Source organism: Dendrobates tinctorius, unplaced genomic scaffold (assembly GCF_039654945.1).
Source record: "Dendrobates tinctorius isolate UK_male_01 unplaced genomic scaffold, ASM3965494v1 ptg000375l, whole genome shotgun sequence".
NCBI lineage: Eukaryota > Metazoa > Chordata > Amphibia > Anura > Dendrobatidae > Dendrobates > Dendrobates tinctorius.
Window position 1 is genome coordinate 180,889 of NW_027362041.1, and position 14,227 is coordinate 195,115.

The following is a 14,227-nucleotide window of genomic DNA, read 5'->3' on the forward strand; positions in this document are numbered from 1 at the left end:
GGGATAACTAAGATAAGCCCCAACTGTGCCTGTGATAGCCGTGTGCCGGCAGTGTGTCTCGTCCCTCCGTCCGCTGATACACCCGTGTCAGTGGTGGGACTGTGACATAGTGGTGACACAGGGTCCGCTGTCCGTCGCGTTTTGGTGGCAGCGGGACCCCCGTTAGTCGCCCGTAAGTGGACGAACGGCCGTGGGCTGTTCGTCACATTTTGGTGGCAGCGCGGTGGGATAATCCTAGAGCATTAGTGATTTGGTTTGAGCAATCATTCCTCTCACTAAAAACCTGCACGGTTCCTGCGGGAATCCTGCATCATAGGTTTTGGAGAACAGACTCAGTGGTTACTAGTTCTGAGACATTTGTGTGTACGTACAAGTATTCCCTCCCATTTCTTCGTTTTTCTTTTCTATCTTTTATTTGGCAACCATGGCTACGTGGGGAGAATCTTATTATAAGCAGCTTAATAAGGACATCCTGAGGTCCCTGTGCACGTCAAAGCAGATTGATGTCGCCGACAAGACCAAAGCCCAGTTGGTCGCGGCTCTAGTGCAATGGGAAGAGAGCCAGGGCGCAGAAGGCAGCACCCGTGCCGATGGTGCAGCCGCAGGGGTCCAGATGGGGAAGACCGCCAGCCGGGAAGTCCTGGACCCCTATCTGCAATTGGCTCTACAGCAACTCCCTGCCGAAGACCATGTTGGACGTCTGCAGCTGATCCAGCAAGCTCAGGAGAGAGCTGAGCACCAAAGAGAGGCTGAGAGAGCCGAGCGCCAGGCGCAGAGGGCCCATGAACTGGAGGTACTCCGGCGGGGTGGGAATGCCCCCACAGCCCGAAGCCGTGAGCCCAGCAGCGTCCAGACTCCTAAACCCCGGTCAGAGCATTTTCCCGTGATGGAAAAGGATGGGGACTTGGACACGTTTCTGCGAGCCTTTGAGAAAGCCTGCAGACAGTACCGACTGCCCGAAGACCAATGGGCCAGGTACTTGACCCCAGGGCTAAAAGGCAAAGCTCTGGAGGCATTTGCTTCTCTTCCGCAAGCGCATGATGATGACTATGACGCCATAAAGCAGGCGCTGATCGCCAAATACTGGCTGACACCTGAGGTATACCGAAAGAAGTTCCGGCACCTCCAACGTGGCCCACACGATAGCTACAGTGATGTGGTGCAAGGACTCAGGACCCACTTTGACCAGTGGATCCATGGACTGTCCGTTGAAACCTTTGAGCAGCTACGGGACCTGATGATCAAAGACCAGTTCCTGCATCTCTGCCCAGCTGGGGTCCGAAAGTTCATCCTGGACGGTGAACCGACGAATGCGGACAAAGCGGCGCAGATCGCCGACAACTACGAGGCCAACCGGAAGCCAGAGACGCGGAGGCCAGTCACCACCAGCTGGAGAGGGGGTAAGCCTGCACCCAACCCCAATGCCCCAGCTAGCCGTCCCTCCGGAGGCCCTGTCCCTTTTGCCAACAACAGGCCGGCTACTGACAATCGCCTGTGTCACCGCTGCCAGCGGCCTGGTCACTTCTCGTACACCTGTCCGAATAGGCCGAAGAACCCCCCAGCCAAGGCCCCCGGGCCCAACGCCTCTGTTCTTTTGGTGGGAGGTGTGGTTGGGAGGGCTGACGACAACGTTCAACCTGTTCAGGTGGGGGCCCATCTTGCTACAGGCTTCAAGGATACCGGGGCTGAACGAACCCTCATCCGTCCTGGTCTGGCGGCCCCTGAAGAGTTTGTTGAGGGGAAAACCCTGACTGTCACCGGGATTGGAGGCACCCGTTGTCCCTTGCCAGTGGCACGAGTTTTTCTTGACTGGGGTGCTGGGTGCGGGTTGAGGGAGGTGGGAGTGTCTGAAAACCTGCCCACTGATGTTTTATTGGGGACTGACTTGGGGCGGATGGTTGCATACTACGTCCCTGACACCCTTCCCCAAACTGATAATAAGGGTAACGTTAACCCTGATGATGATGATGATGAGGGGAAGCTGAATGTGCTACCTGCTAATGCCTTGATGAGTAATGATGCAACTAACAACCATTCTTTCCCCAGGTATGATGCTGATGCTGATGTGAATGTGCCAAAGCAAACTGATAACCATTCTTCTCCTAGGAAGGATGATGATGATGTTGATGTATCTGTGCCGACTGAACCCGTTAACCCTTTCTTTGAAGCGGTAGATGTGTCCACAGGTACCGAAGTGCTCAGCCCCGTCACTCTGCGGAGTGAGACGGCTGAGGAATCCCTGGCAGGAGCAAGCAACGGTGCTCAAGGAAATGGGGAGGTGCATGGGGACCATGAGGAAGGTAATGCCATGCAGCTGACCAGTGCCACCGAGGAAGGTAACTGGCCCATAAGTAGCACTGCTCCTGAAGTGTTGGGGGTGGATGGGGAGGTAGAGCCCAGGGCAGCACCGGCTGGTGGGTCTGTCGAAATCCCCAGGGAGACAGCATACATAGCAGCTGTCACACGCAGTCAGAGTGCCCAGATCGCAGGTAACGCACTGTCTTCTGGACCCTCTGCTGCTACAGGAGAGACTGAACCAGAGGTGAACCCAGAGCCGGTTCCAGAGGGTCCCAGTAAAGAGGGGACCCTGACGTCACTTCTGGCAGCCTCCAGCATGGAGTTCCAGGCTGCTCTGCACTCAGATGCCAGCCTGGAGAAATTGAGAGGTCTCGCCAAGACGCCCACCTCCGAGTCTGATAAGGAGAAGGTGTTCTGGGAACGAGGAAGGTTGTACCGGGAGACAGTACCCGGAGATCCTAAAAAGGAGTGGTTGAGGGAAAGACAGCTGGTCGTCCCCTATCAGTTCAGAACTGAGTTGTTGCGGATTGCCCATGAGATTCCACTCGCTGGACACTTGGGGATCAGCAAAACAAAGGCACGGCTGTCTCAACACTTCTATTGGCCCAAGATGGGGACAGATGTAACACACTACTGCCGCTCCTGTGCCACCTGTCAAAAAGTGGGTAAGGCGGGGCCTGCTCTTAAGGCTCCCCTTATTCCTTTGCCGGTGATAGAGGAGCCTTTCCAGAGAATCGCGGTGGACATCGTAGGCCCGCTGGCCGTCCCCAGCAGCTCCGGAAAGCGCTACATTCTCACCGTGGTAGACTACGCTACCCGGTACCCAGAGGCAGTAGCTCTGTCTTCAACCAGGGCAGATAAGGTGGCTGACGCACTGGTGACCATCTTTTCAAGAGTAGGATTTCCCAGGGAGATGCTTACCGATCAAGGGCCCCAATTCATGTCTCGCCTAATGGAGGCTCTCTGTGAGAAAATGCAGGTGACGCGCCTGGTATCGAGTCCGTATCACCCACAGACTAATGGTTTGTGTGAACGTTTCAACGGTACCCTCAAACAGATGCTCCGCATACTGGTTGAGACCCAAGGGCGCGACTGGGAGCGGTACCTCCCACACCTGCTGTTCGCTTACAGAGAAGTTCCGCAGGCCTCGACCGGGTTCTCCCCCTTCGAGCTCCTGTATGGCAGGCGAGTCCGGGGACCCCTTGGGTTGATAAGAGAATCCTGGGAAGATGAGCCAAACCCCACAGAAGTGTCCATCGTGGATTATGTCATGCGCTTCCGTGACAAGATGCAGACCTTGACGCAGTTGGTGCATGACAACATGACGCAGGCTCAGGCTGACCAGAAGCGCTGGTACGACCAGAACGCCCGGGAGCGGACCTACCAGGTGGGTCAAAAGGTGTGGGTGCTGGTCCCAGTACCAACGGATAAGCTTCAGTCAGCCTGGGAAGGCCCGTACGTCGTCCACCAACAGCTCAACCCGGTCACCTACGTGGTCACACTTGACCATGCTCGGGGTAGGCGCAAGGCCTTTCACGTCAACATGCTGAAGGCGCACTACGAACGTGAAGCTTGCGTCCTACCGGTCTGCAATCTGCCAGAGGATGGGGAGAAAGATCCCCTCCTGGACATGCTGGCCCAGGCCAAGGCCGATGGGTCCATTGAGGACATGGAGATAAGTGGTTTGCTAACTGTACCCCAGCGGTTGCAGTTGATGGCCACCCTGGAACCCTTCCGGGCCGTGTTCACCAACCAACCGGGGAGGACGGAGTTAGCGGTTCATGAGGTGGACACCGGGAATCACGCCCCATTACGGCGAACACCCTATCGGATCTCTGAGATGGTGCAACAAGTCATGCGCCAAGAGATCGATGAGATGTTAAGGCTGGGGGTGATTCGATGGTCAAAAAGCGCGTGGGCTTCACCTGTAGTCCTCGTGCCTAAAAAGGATCGAACCACGTGGTTCTGTGTGGACTACAGGGGGCTCACCGCCATCACAACCTCTGATGCCCACCCAATGCCGCGCATCGAGGATCTGCTCGAGCGGTTGACAAACGCCAACTACATATCCATCATGGATTTGAGTCGGGGATACTGGCAGATTCCCCTGAGCCCTGAGGCGCAGGAGAAATCCGCCTTTATCACCCCCTTTGGACTGTACGAGTCCACGGTCATGCCCTTCGGCATGAAGAATGCCCCTGCCACTTTCCAGCGGATGGTCAACCACCTGCTTCGGGGACTGAAGGAGTAAGCGGTGGCGTACTTAGACGATATTGCCGTCTTCAGTTCCACCTGGGAGGAACACCTTCAGCACCTCCAGGAGGTGCTCAAGCGTCTTCACCAGGCAGGCCTGACCATCAAGCCGGGGAAGTGCCAGATAGGCATGCACAAGGTCCACTACCTGGGGCACCGGGTAGGCGGGGGTTCCATGAGTCCGGAGCCAGAAAAAGTGGACGCAATCGTGTCCTGGCCCACCCCCAGGACCAAGAAACAGGTGAAGTCCTTCTTGGGCACTGCAGGGTACTATAGGCGGTTCGTACAGGACTATAGCGCCCTTGCCAAACCCTTGACTGACCTCACCAAGCAGAGGCTACCCCAAACAGTCAACTGGACAGATGACTGTGAGGCGGCTTTCCAAGCTTTGAAAGCAGCCCTGTGCAACTCTCCAGTGTTGAGAGCAGTCGACAGCAGTCGCCCGTTTCTGGTACAGACCGACGCCAGCGAGTTTGGCCTCGGTGCTGTGCTTAGCCAGGTCGATTCGGGGGACCAAGAGCACCCCGTGTTGTATCTGAGCCGGAAACTTTTGCCGAGGGAAGTGGCATACTCGACCATCGAGAAGGAGTGTCTGGCCATGGTGTGGGCACTGCAGCGTTTGCAGCCCTACCTGTACGGGCGCGCCTTCACGGTGGTAACTGACCACAACCCTCTGAGCTGGTTGCACACAGTGTCCGGAACCAATGGAAGGTTGCTCCGCTGGATCCTTGCCCTTCAACAGTACGACTTTACTGTAAAACACAGGAAGGGCAGTGAAAACGGCAATGCCGATGGGTTGTCCCGCCGGGGCGAACCCGCTGAGGTGCGCATGGCCGATTACCGAGAGGTAATGCCTCCTTAGCGCCCTCTTAAGGGGGGAGGTGTGATGTACAATGTCTGCAAGATATGTTTTCTGTTGCAATGTGCTAACAAATCCTCCATTTTGTGGGAAGCTGCCTGCCAGTGTCTCAGTTACATTGCACACTGCAGCAGCTTCCCTTCCCCCGAGTGCCATAAACCAATTTCCTGTCACCCCATTTGGCTTCTCTCAGCCTCAGCTGAAAGAGGGAAAAAAAGTGCGGGAAAGGAAAAAGGTCTTTGTTTGAAATAAAGGCTAGAAGTAACCCTTTAAGAGCCTGCCCTGCGAAAACCGTACCAAGCAGAGATATGGAAATCATATTTTTGTAACCTGAGTGGTCCCAGCTTCGATACCGCGTATCTTTCGAAGTTCTACCCTGTCCAGAACATGAGATAGGATTTGCGCCCAAATGGACGGTCATATCGCATAGATGTTTGATGTTTTCTTGATAGGCTCATTACGCTGGGAAACATGATGCCACTGATGAGTCCATACCAGCTTCTCCCATAAAGTTATAGCTAATCTAAGTTTTGTAGCCAAAACATAACTTGGATAAGAGAGGTGGGATCAACCCAGAATGCACCTCTCCGTGATGTCACATAGGAAAGTCTATAAGGCATTCCCTGGGCAAACCAGCTCAGAAGAGCTCGAATCCTCGTGCTGAGCAGAACCCAGATGAGTGGAGACGTGCAGCTCCGCCTCCACCCCCCTTAAAGCCACATGGGATGCCTAACAACAACTGACTAAATGTGAGTGTACCTTCTTCTTTCATCCACTTTGCTTTATACTTGTCTAATGTACATATTTTATGTCTCAATTTTATAGCAACTTTTATCTGTAATCACTGTCCTCTTTCGGAAAATAAATGATATAATTATTTAGATCTGTCTCCATGCTCTAAGAATCGAACTATACACTTTTGATAGATAATCGCTACTAATAAGGGGTTTGCCACGGACCCTCTTAATTTAACACTGTGAATTAAGTAACCGTGACTGGTGGCAGCGCGTTGTGTACGGCTATTGTGGCTTGCTGGCAGTTTAGAAGGGTCTTATATTGCTGAATGAGGGGCTGCGGCCACAGCATTGATAATTCCCTTACTGCAGAATCCTGATTGCCGGTTCACAACAGGCAGCCCCTCCAGCGACTAATTATCCTAGGTGCAGTTCCCTGACTGACCTGAGGGTAAGGGGGGCGCCGGAGAGCTGAGAGTTCCAAAGTGGAACTGAGAAAGTGGGATATACATAAATCCCCGCAGTACTTGGAAGATTGATAGCAGTGGCGGGGAATCCAAATTAAAACTCCCCCTGCGGCAAATTGTAGAGCGAGAGTAGCTTGCTGGATATTTTGGTCACATGGTGCCAGTGGTGGGATAACTAAGATAAGCCCCAACTGTGCCTGTGATAGCCGTGTGCCGGCAGTGTGTCTCGTCCCTCCGTCCGCTGATACACCCGTGTCAGTGGTGGGACTGTGACATAGTGGTGACACAGGGTCCGCTGTCCGTCGCGTTTTGGTGGCAGCGGGACCCCCGTTAGTCGCCCGTAAGTGGACGAACGGCCGTGGGCTGTTCGTCACACGTGCTTTTAACGCCTCTCACTCGGCCGTATTCCTCCCCAGTGTGACCCCGGCCTTACCGTGAGAACTGCCATGCACGTGACCGGGGTTATCTCCGGTCACTAGGCTAGTTCTCATGGTCAGCTGACCGTGAGAACTACAGTGTAGATCAGGGTTCCCCAACTCCAGTCCTCAAGGCCCACCAACAGATCATGGTAATTGCTTCACCTGTGCAATACAAAGGAAATCCTGAACACATGACCTGTTTGTGGGCCTTGAGGACTGGAGTTGGGGAACACTGGTGTAGGTGACCGCCAGAGATCTCCGGTGGTTATCTACAAGCTCTGCTATCTCTGGATGTCATGCATCCAGATGTAGCAGAGATGGACTCGTCATGGGACACTCGTTATTAAGGACTACGTCGGACAGGAAGTATTTGTGTTTATTTTTTTTTTTTCTTTCGGGAGATTGAGGGCTTCTAAGAATTATCACAGATGCGCCACTTCTGGGGCGGCTGTGTGCTGGTATTTGTAGCCGGGGCGGGGCCAATATCCATGGCCCCTTCCTAGGCTATGAATATTAGCCCGCAGCTGTCTGCATAGCCTTTCTGGCTATTTGGGGGGTCCCCCTATTTTAAAAGCCAGTAAAGGCTATGCAGACAGCTGCAGGTTGATATTCATAGCCTAGGAAGGGGCCATGGGTATTAACCCCTTACCAGGCTATAAACATCACTGGCTTTCCCTCTCTGGCGCAGAAAATTGCGCGGGAGCCCACACCATTTTTTTTTAATTATTTTTAAAAAATGAAAGGACATTGCATATTAGGCCAGGGTCAGACATGCGAGAAACTCGCACGAGTCTCGCACCTCAGTACCCAGCAATGCACTCAGGACCGGAGCATTCAGCTGCATAGAAATACATGCAGCCACACACTCTGGTCCCGAGTGCCATCTATCTATCCCATATCTATCTATTATCTCTCTGTCTATCTAGTATCTCTCTATCTGTGAATCTATTTATCTATCTATTATCTCTCTATCTGTCTATTTATCTATCTATCCCAGATCTATCTATCTATTATCTCTCTATCTGTCTATCTATCTATCTATCTATCTATTATCTCTCTATCTATTTATCTATCTATTATCTCTCTATCTGTCTATCTATCTGTCTATCTATCTATTATCTCTCTATCTGTCTATCTATCTATTATCTCTCTGTCTATCTATCTGTCTATCTATCTATCATCTCTCTATCCGTCTATCTATTTATCTATCTATCCCATATCTATCTGTGTGTGTAAACATTCTTCAATGGAATATGTAAAGGAAGAGGTAATAGGTTGGACAAAGAAGTGTCATCACAATTCTTTTTTTTGTTAAATAATATATCTTTATTTAACTTACAAAAAAACGCATACAAATCCTCATGTAAAAAACGCATGAAAACCGCAGGTGACCCGCCAGTGACCTCTGATGCAGATTTGGTGCAGATTTTACTTGCGTCAAATCCTGAGCAAATACTGCGCCATTCCTGACCGTGGAAACATACCCTAAGGCTATGTGTGCACATTAAATATTTGCTTGTAGAAATTTTTGCTAGGTTTGTTTCTCTTGGCAGGAAAAGCGCTGCAGAAAAAAATGCATTTTTACCGCATTTTTGTATGCGTTGTTGCATGCATTTTTGTACAGCAGTGAAGGCTTTTTTGCGCTAAATAAAGATATTTAAGAAAGTTTTGTGATGTAATTTCTTCGTTCAACACCACCTTATTAATGCTGATGCAGTGTGGCATCAGGATAATGGGATCAGGGCTTGGTATCAGCAGCTGTCATTGACACCTAGCTCTAGGTATTAGTAATGAGAAGATATCAGCCTGACAACCTCATTACTAAGCCGATAAGTAAACACACACACAAACACGCAAACACACACACATTGTCACCAGCCCATGTAGGAGCGTTAACAGAACGAAAGTACATAGGCGGTAACCGGACAGCAGCTGTTAATTTTAAAGAAAAAAAATGGCATGGGCTCCTGCGTAACTTTAATAACCAGCAGAGGGAAAGCCGACGGCTGAGGGCAAATGTTTATAGCCTGGGAAGGGAGTAATACCCATGGAACTTCCCAGGCTATTATTTTCAGCTCACCGCTGTATGCTTAGCCTTTACTGGCTATTAAAATGGGGGACCCTAAAAAAAATGACTTAGGGTCCCCCTATAATTAATAACCAGCAAAGACTATGCAGACAGCTTCAGACTGATATTAATAGCCTAGGAAGGGCGATAGAGATTTGCCCCTCCCAGTCCTCTTTTTGTGCTATTTCAGTGTTAGGATTTAGTGTTAGGGACCCGTAAACGTGGGGACCTTTGGCGCAGGTTATGGGCTCACGTATTTTGGCCAAAATATCAGCTAATACCTCACATTTTATGTGTTTTTTGCACTTTTTATTCAGGGTGCAGTTGGGCCTATTTGTAAACCGTGGTGTCTGATCACATGGCATGCATTTTGATAGCGCTGGGCAGCCCGCCTTATCTAATAGAACCCTAATCCACTCACAGCGGCACCCTGGATTGTTTCAGCGGCCTCTTAGCGCTGCAGCCCCTTGCAGACACTGCTCCATACAGCGCTGCCACTCTCTCCCTAAGGCCTGCTTCATCAGTCATATTGTATCCAGCTCCTTTGATGGACTCGAGCTCCAGTCATTACAAAATAAACAGCATTATAGGATTTCATTCCTGCCTTAGGATATCTTTTACCCTACTCTATCTCTTACAGTCTACTCTAAAGAAACAAAAAGACCTTTCTGATGAAGGTCCGTTGTTGGACCGAAAACGTTCATATGATATGAGTCATAGAATCATAGAATCATAGAATCGTAGAGTTGGAAGGGACCTCCTGGGCCATCTGGTCCAACCCCCTGCTGAAAGCAGGATTCGCTAAATCATCCCAGTCAGATGTCTGTCCAGCCTCTGTTTGAAGACTTCCATTGAAGGAGAACTCACCACTTCTCGTGGCAGCCTGTTCCACTCATTGATCACTCTAACTGTCAAAAAGTTTTTTCTAATATCTAATCTGTGTCTCCTCCCATTCAGTTTCATCCCATTGCTTCTAGTCTTTCCTTGTGCAAATGAGAATAAAGATGATCCTTCTACAATGTGACAGCCCTTTAGATATTTGTAGACAGCTATTAAGTCTCCTCTCAGTCTTCTCTTTTGCAAACTAAACATTCCCAAATCCTGCAACCTTTCCTCATAAGACAGGGTTTGCAGACCGGTCACCATTCTGGTCGCTCTTTTCTGAACTTGCTCAAGTTTGTTGATGTCTTTTTTAAAATGTGGTGCCCAAAACTGGACACAATATTCCAGATGAGGTCTGACCAAAGAGGAGTAGAGGGAAATAATGACTTCACGTGATCTAGACTGTATGCTTCTGTTAATACATCCTAGAATTGCATTTGCCTTTTTTGCTGCTGCATCACACTGTTGACTCATATTCAGTCTGTGATCTATTAGTATACCCAAGTCTTTTTCAAATCCAGATCATGTAGATAAATTAACCTTTTATTTTCCAACGCGTTTCGAAGTATATCTATATGATATATGTCATCCCCTGAGGAAGAAGTGTTATGGACTTCAAAACGCGTTGGGAAATAAAAGGTTAATTTATCTACATGATCTGGATTTGATATTCTGTCTAGCAGCGCACATAAGTCCAAGAATTTTATTCCATAAGAGACTTGCGAGCATCTCTAGAAAGACTTGTGACAGATATAGAGACAGCAGCTGCAATAGCTAAAGCAGAGTACTTGGAAGCTATGAAGGATCGTGATAATGAGAGAAGCAGCAATGTCCTTGGAACAGATCTAGAGACGCAAGATCCAGCACATCGCAGAATACGTCCATAAATATTCCGGCATGGATGACAGCCCCGACGCGCTACATCGACCAGCCTTCGCTGATTACCAGTGATCCAACCCTAAACTTCGCTACTACAAACAAAGAGACGTCGACCACAGCTACTGTTTCACTGAGCAGAAGGTACAGCTCCCGTCCCACCTTAAAGAGCCACCTTCTTCACGAGAAAGGTACTGCAAATACTATCCGAAGCCAGAAGCATCTTACAGGTATGGTGATACACCACACACTCATGACTATAACACACCGGCTCGTGCCAGCACTGACCAAGCCACGATGGACTTTGCAAAGTTCTTTGCCCACTGAGAACTGGTTTTAAAGGGACTTGTAAAGTTCACTTATAAGCCTTATATAGTTCTTGAACTATAGGTCATGGCGAGCCTCATTCCAGAACGCCATTCTGGACCTTTCTAGTAGTGAGGAGTTAGATCTCCGGGTAAAGTGGCTCGGAAGTGAGTCAGTCGCGTGTGCCAAAAGACTAAGATACATTAATATAAAGCATCCACACATAGGTCTATGTAAAGTGTGGGAAAGACTTGATGAATGCTATGGGTCCATAGAAGTCATAGAGAATGCTTTATACAAAAGAATTGATGATTTTCCTAAGATAGGGCCTAAAGGTTATCAGAAGCTTAGACAATTGAGTGATTTATTGATAGAGTTACAGGTTGCCCAAGACGAAGGAGACGTGCCTGGATTGGCTTTCTTAGACACCGCTAGGGGTGTCAATCCGATAATACAAAATCTTCCTTACAATCTACAAGAAAAGTGGGTTACACATGGTTCATGGTATGAAAGAAATCATAACGTACCAGTCCCTCCTTTCACTGTATTCGTAGATTTTGTCACCCAACAAGCAAAGATCAGAAATGACCCTAGTTTTGACTTCACTCTGTCATGTTCCACTGGCCCCAGTGTCAAACCCAGTAGGACACCCGTGGCAGTCCACAAAACTAACATTACTTCATCAGGTCCTCCTCATAATACGAGTAAGTCCCCCCAGAAGAGCACAAACCTCAAGATGTCAGTAAGCAGTGTCCTCTACACAGGAAACCACACCCTCTACCCAAAGCCTTCAGAGAGAAGACTTTGGAGGAATGCAAAGGTTTCCTCAAGGAAAACAACATTTGCTTCAAATGCTGTGTCACAACCTCTCATCTCGCCAGGAACTGTGAAGCTAGCATGAAATGTGCAGAATGCAGCATGGATCACAACACAGCCTTGAACCCTGGACCGCCTCCACGAGTGGTGTCACAAGCAGAGGAGCACAATAGAAAGCAGAAGGACATTGATGAAGACACCACTGCGGTCACCTCTCAATGTACGGAGATCTGCAAGGGACTCACAGAAGGAAGATTCTGTTCAAAAATCTGCCTTGTCTGAGAATACCCAGCAGGCTGCAAGGACAAAGCCTTCAAGATATAAGCAATCCTGGATCACCAAAGTAATAGGTCTTTAGCCAGGTCCATGTTCTTTGACAGCTCCCGTATCGTAGGCCCCAGTTGTCCCTACTCCTCGAGGATGTGTTCAGGTACCGTTGAGACGGCAGGGAGGAAAGCAACCAGATACAAGATGCAGTCCATAGATGGCCAGACCTGCCTATCACTACCGACCATCCTGGAGTGCAACCAGATTCCTGACAACAGGTCCGAGATACCTTCCCCGGGAGTGGTGACACATCACCCCCACCTGAAGTGTATAGCTTACCTGATACCTGAATTGAATCCAGAAGCCCCAATAGCTTTACTCCTGGGAAGAGATATAATACGAGCGCACAAGACTAAAGAATATATCAAAGGCTTCCAGAACACTCCATACGCATAGAGGCTCGACCTGGGATGGGTCATTATAGGAGAAGTCTGTCTAGGAAGAGCACACAAGCCAGCCTCAGTCAACAGTATGCTTACCAGCACACTAGAAAATGGACATCCATCTCTCTTCCAGCCATGTCAAAATAGTCTGTTGGTGAAGGAATTACCAAACAGCATTCGCCTACCTTGCCCTTCCTCAGTTCCTTCCACTGAAGACCATGCTTGTGAAGGTGAACAAGACCACATAGGATGCACAGTCTTTCACAGGACAAAGGAAGACAACAACGTAGCGATGTTTATAGAAGATAGGATGTTCTTGGACATCTTGGATAGTCAAATAGTCAAGGACAAGTCGAACTGTTGGTTCGCACCACTATTATTTCGACCTGAGAAGACTCCTACCCTACACCAGGGAACTGTTCTACAGCCGATTCATCTCCCTCATACACAAGCTTCAGAAGTCACCTGAAATGAAGGAACACTTCTTTACCGTCATGGAATAGATATTCCAAAACAATCACACAGAGGTTGTACCTGCACTTCAGTGCTCAGAGGCAGGGGTGTACCTAGCCTCTGTGCTGCCTGAGGCGAAGTGCAGAACGACACCCCCCCATAGTAAATTTTTTAAAGTCGGTATAAATTAATCTGGTTCATATCCTGTAAAAATGAGGACAATAGTGGACACTTTAATAGAAAAAAAATGATGTCCACACACAAGGATGTCACATGATCACACACATATACAAGAGCCTCACAGAAGAATCCAGAAGAGGGTCATTATTGGCAATGGTAGGCCGGGCACAGCATACAGACACACAATGATGGCTGCAGAGCGGTAGCCCTGTAGGCAGACGCAGTCCTGCATCCTTATAGCACAGGAGTCAGCACTGATTGCCATCCTATTACCTCTGGCACACGCCTACAAAACTCTGGGCAGCTCCAATGTGGCGGCTGCCTAGCACTGACTAGTCAGACATGTCCACCATGCAGCATTGTCCACATACAATGACCTGGCGTCTGAGCATCAACAAGTCACCACTGCACTAAGGTGGTAAAATGGCGAGTCTTCCCCAAAAGACCACGCCTCCTCCCAAAACGCTTAGCCAATCACAAGCGCTGCTCACAGGGCTGTACGGAGCTAACAGCTGGGGCCTTCCTACTGGGATGAGTAAGGGATGTGAGAGTGGGGAGGGGGATGAGCGCAACCGACGCTCAGGAGAAACATGGCTGAATGCCTGCATGTACCGAGGAGCAGCATTGGACGTGGTGTGTGAGTTATGGGCAATCAGTCCTGCAGCAGAGACGTATGTGAAAGGGACAATGCATCCTGCACCAGGGCGTACAAAGAGATCATGGGGCCCCAAAGCAGAAGTTCTCATGGCTCCCCCTCCAAAAAAACTGTCTGGGTCACATAGCTACAAATCTCACAACTTTGCTTCCATTGCAAAGTAATTTTCCTCCTATTGAAGCCCCCAGATTCCTTTCATTGCCCCCATAAAGTATGATTCCAACTAAGGTGCCCCACAAACACTATGACCG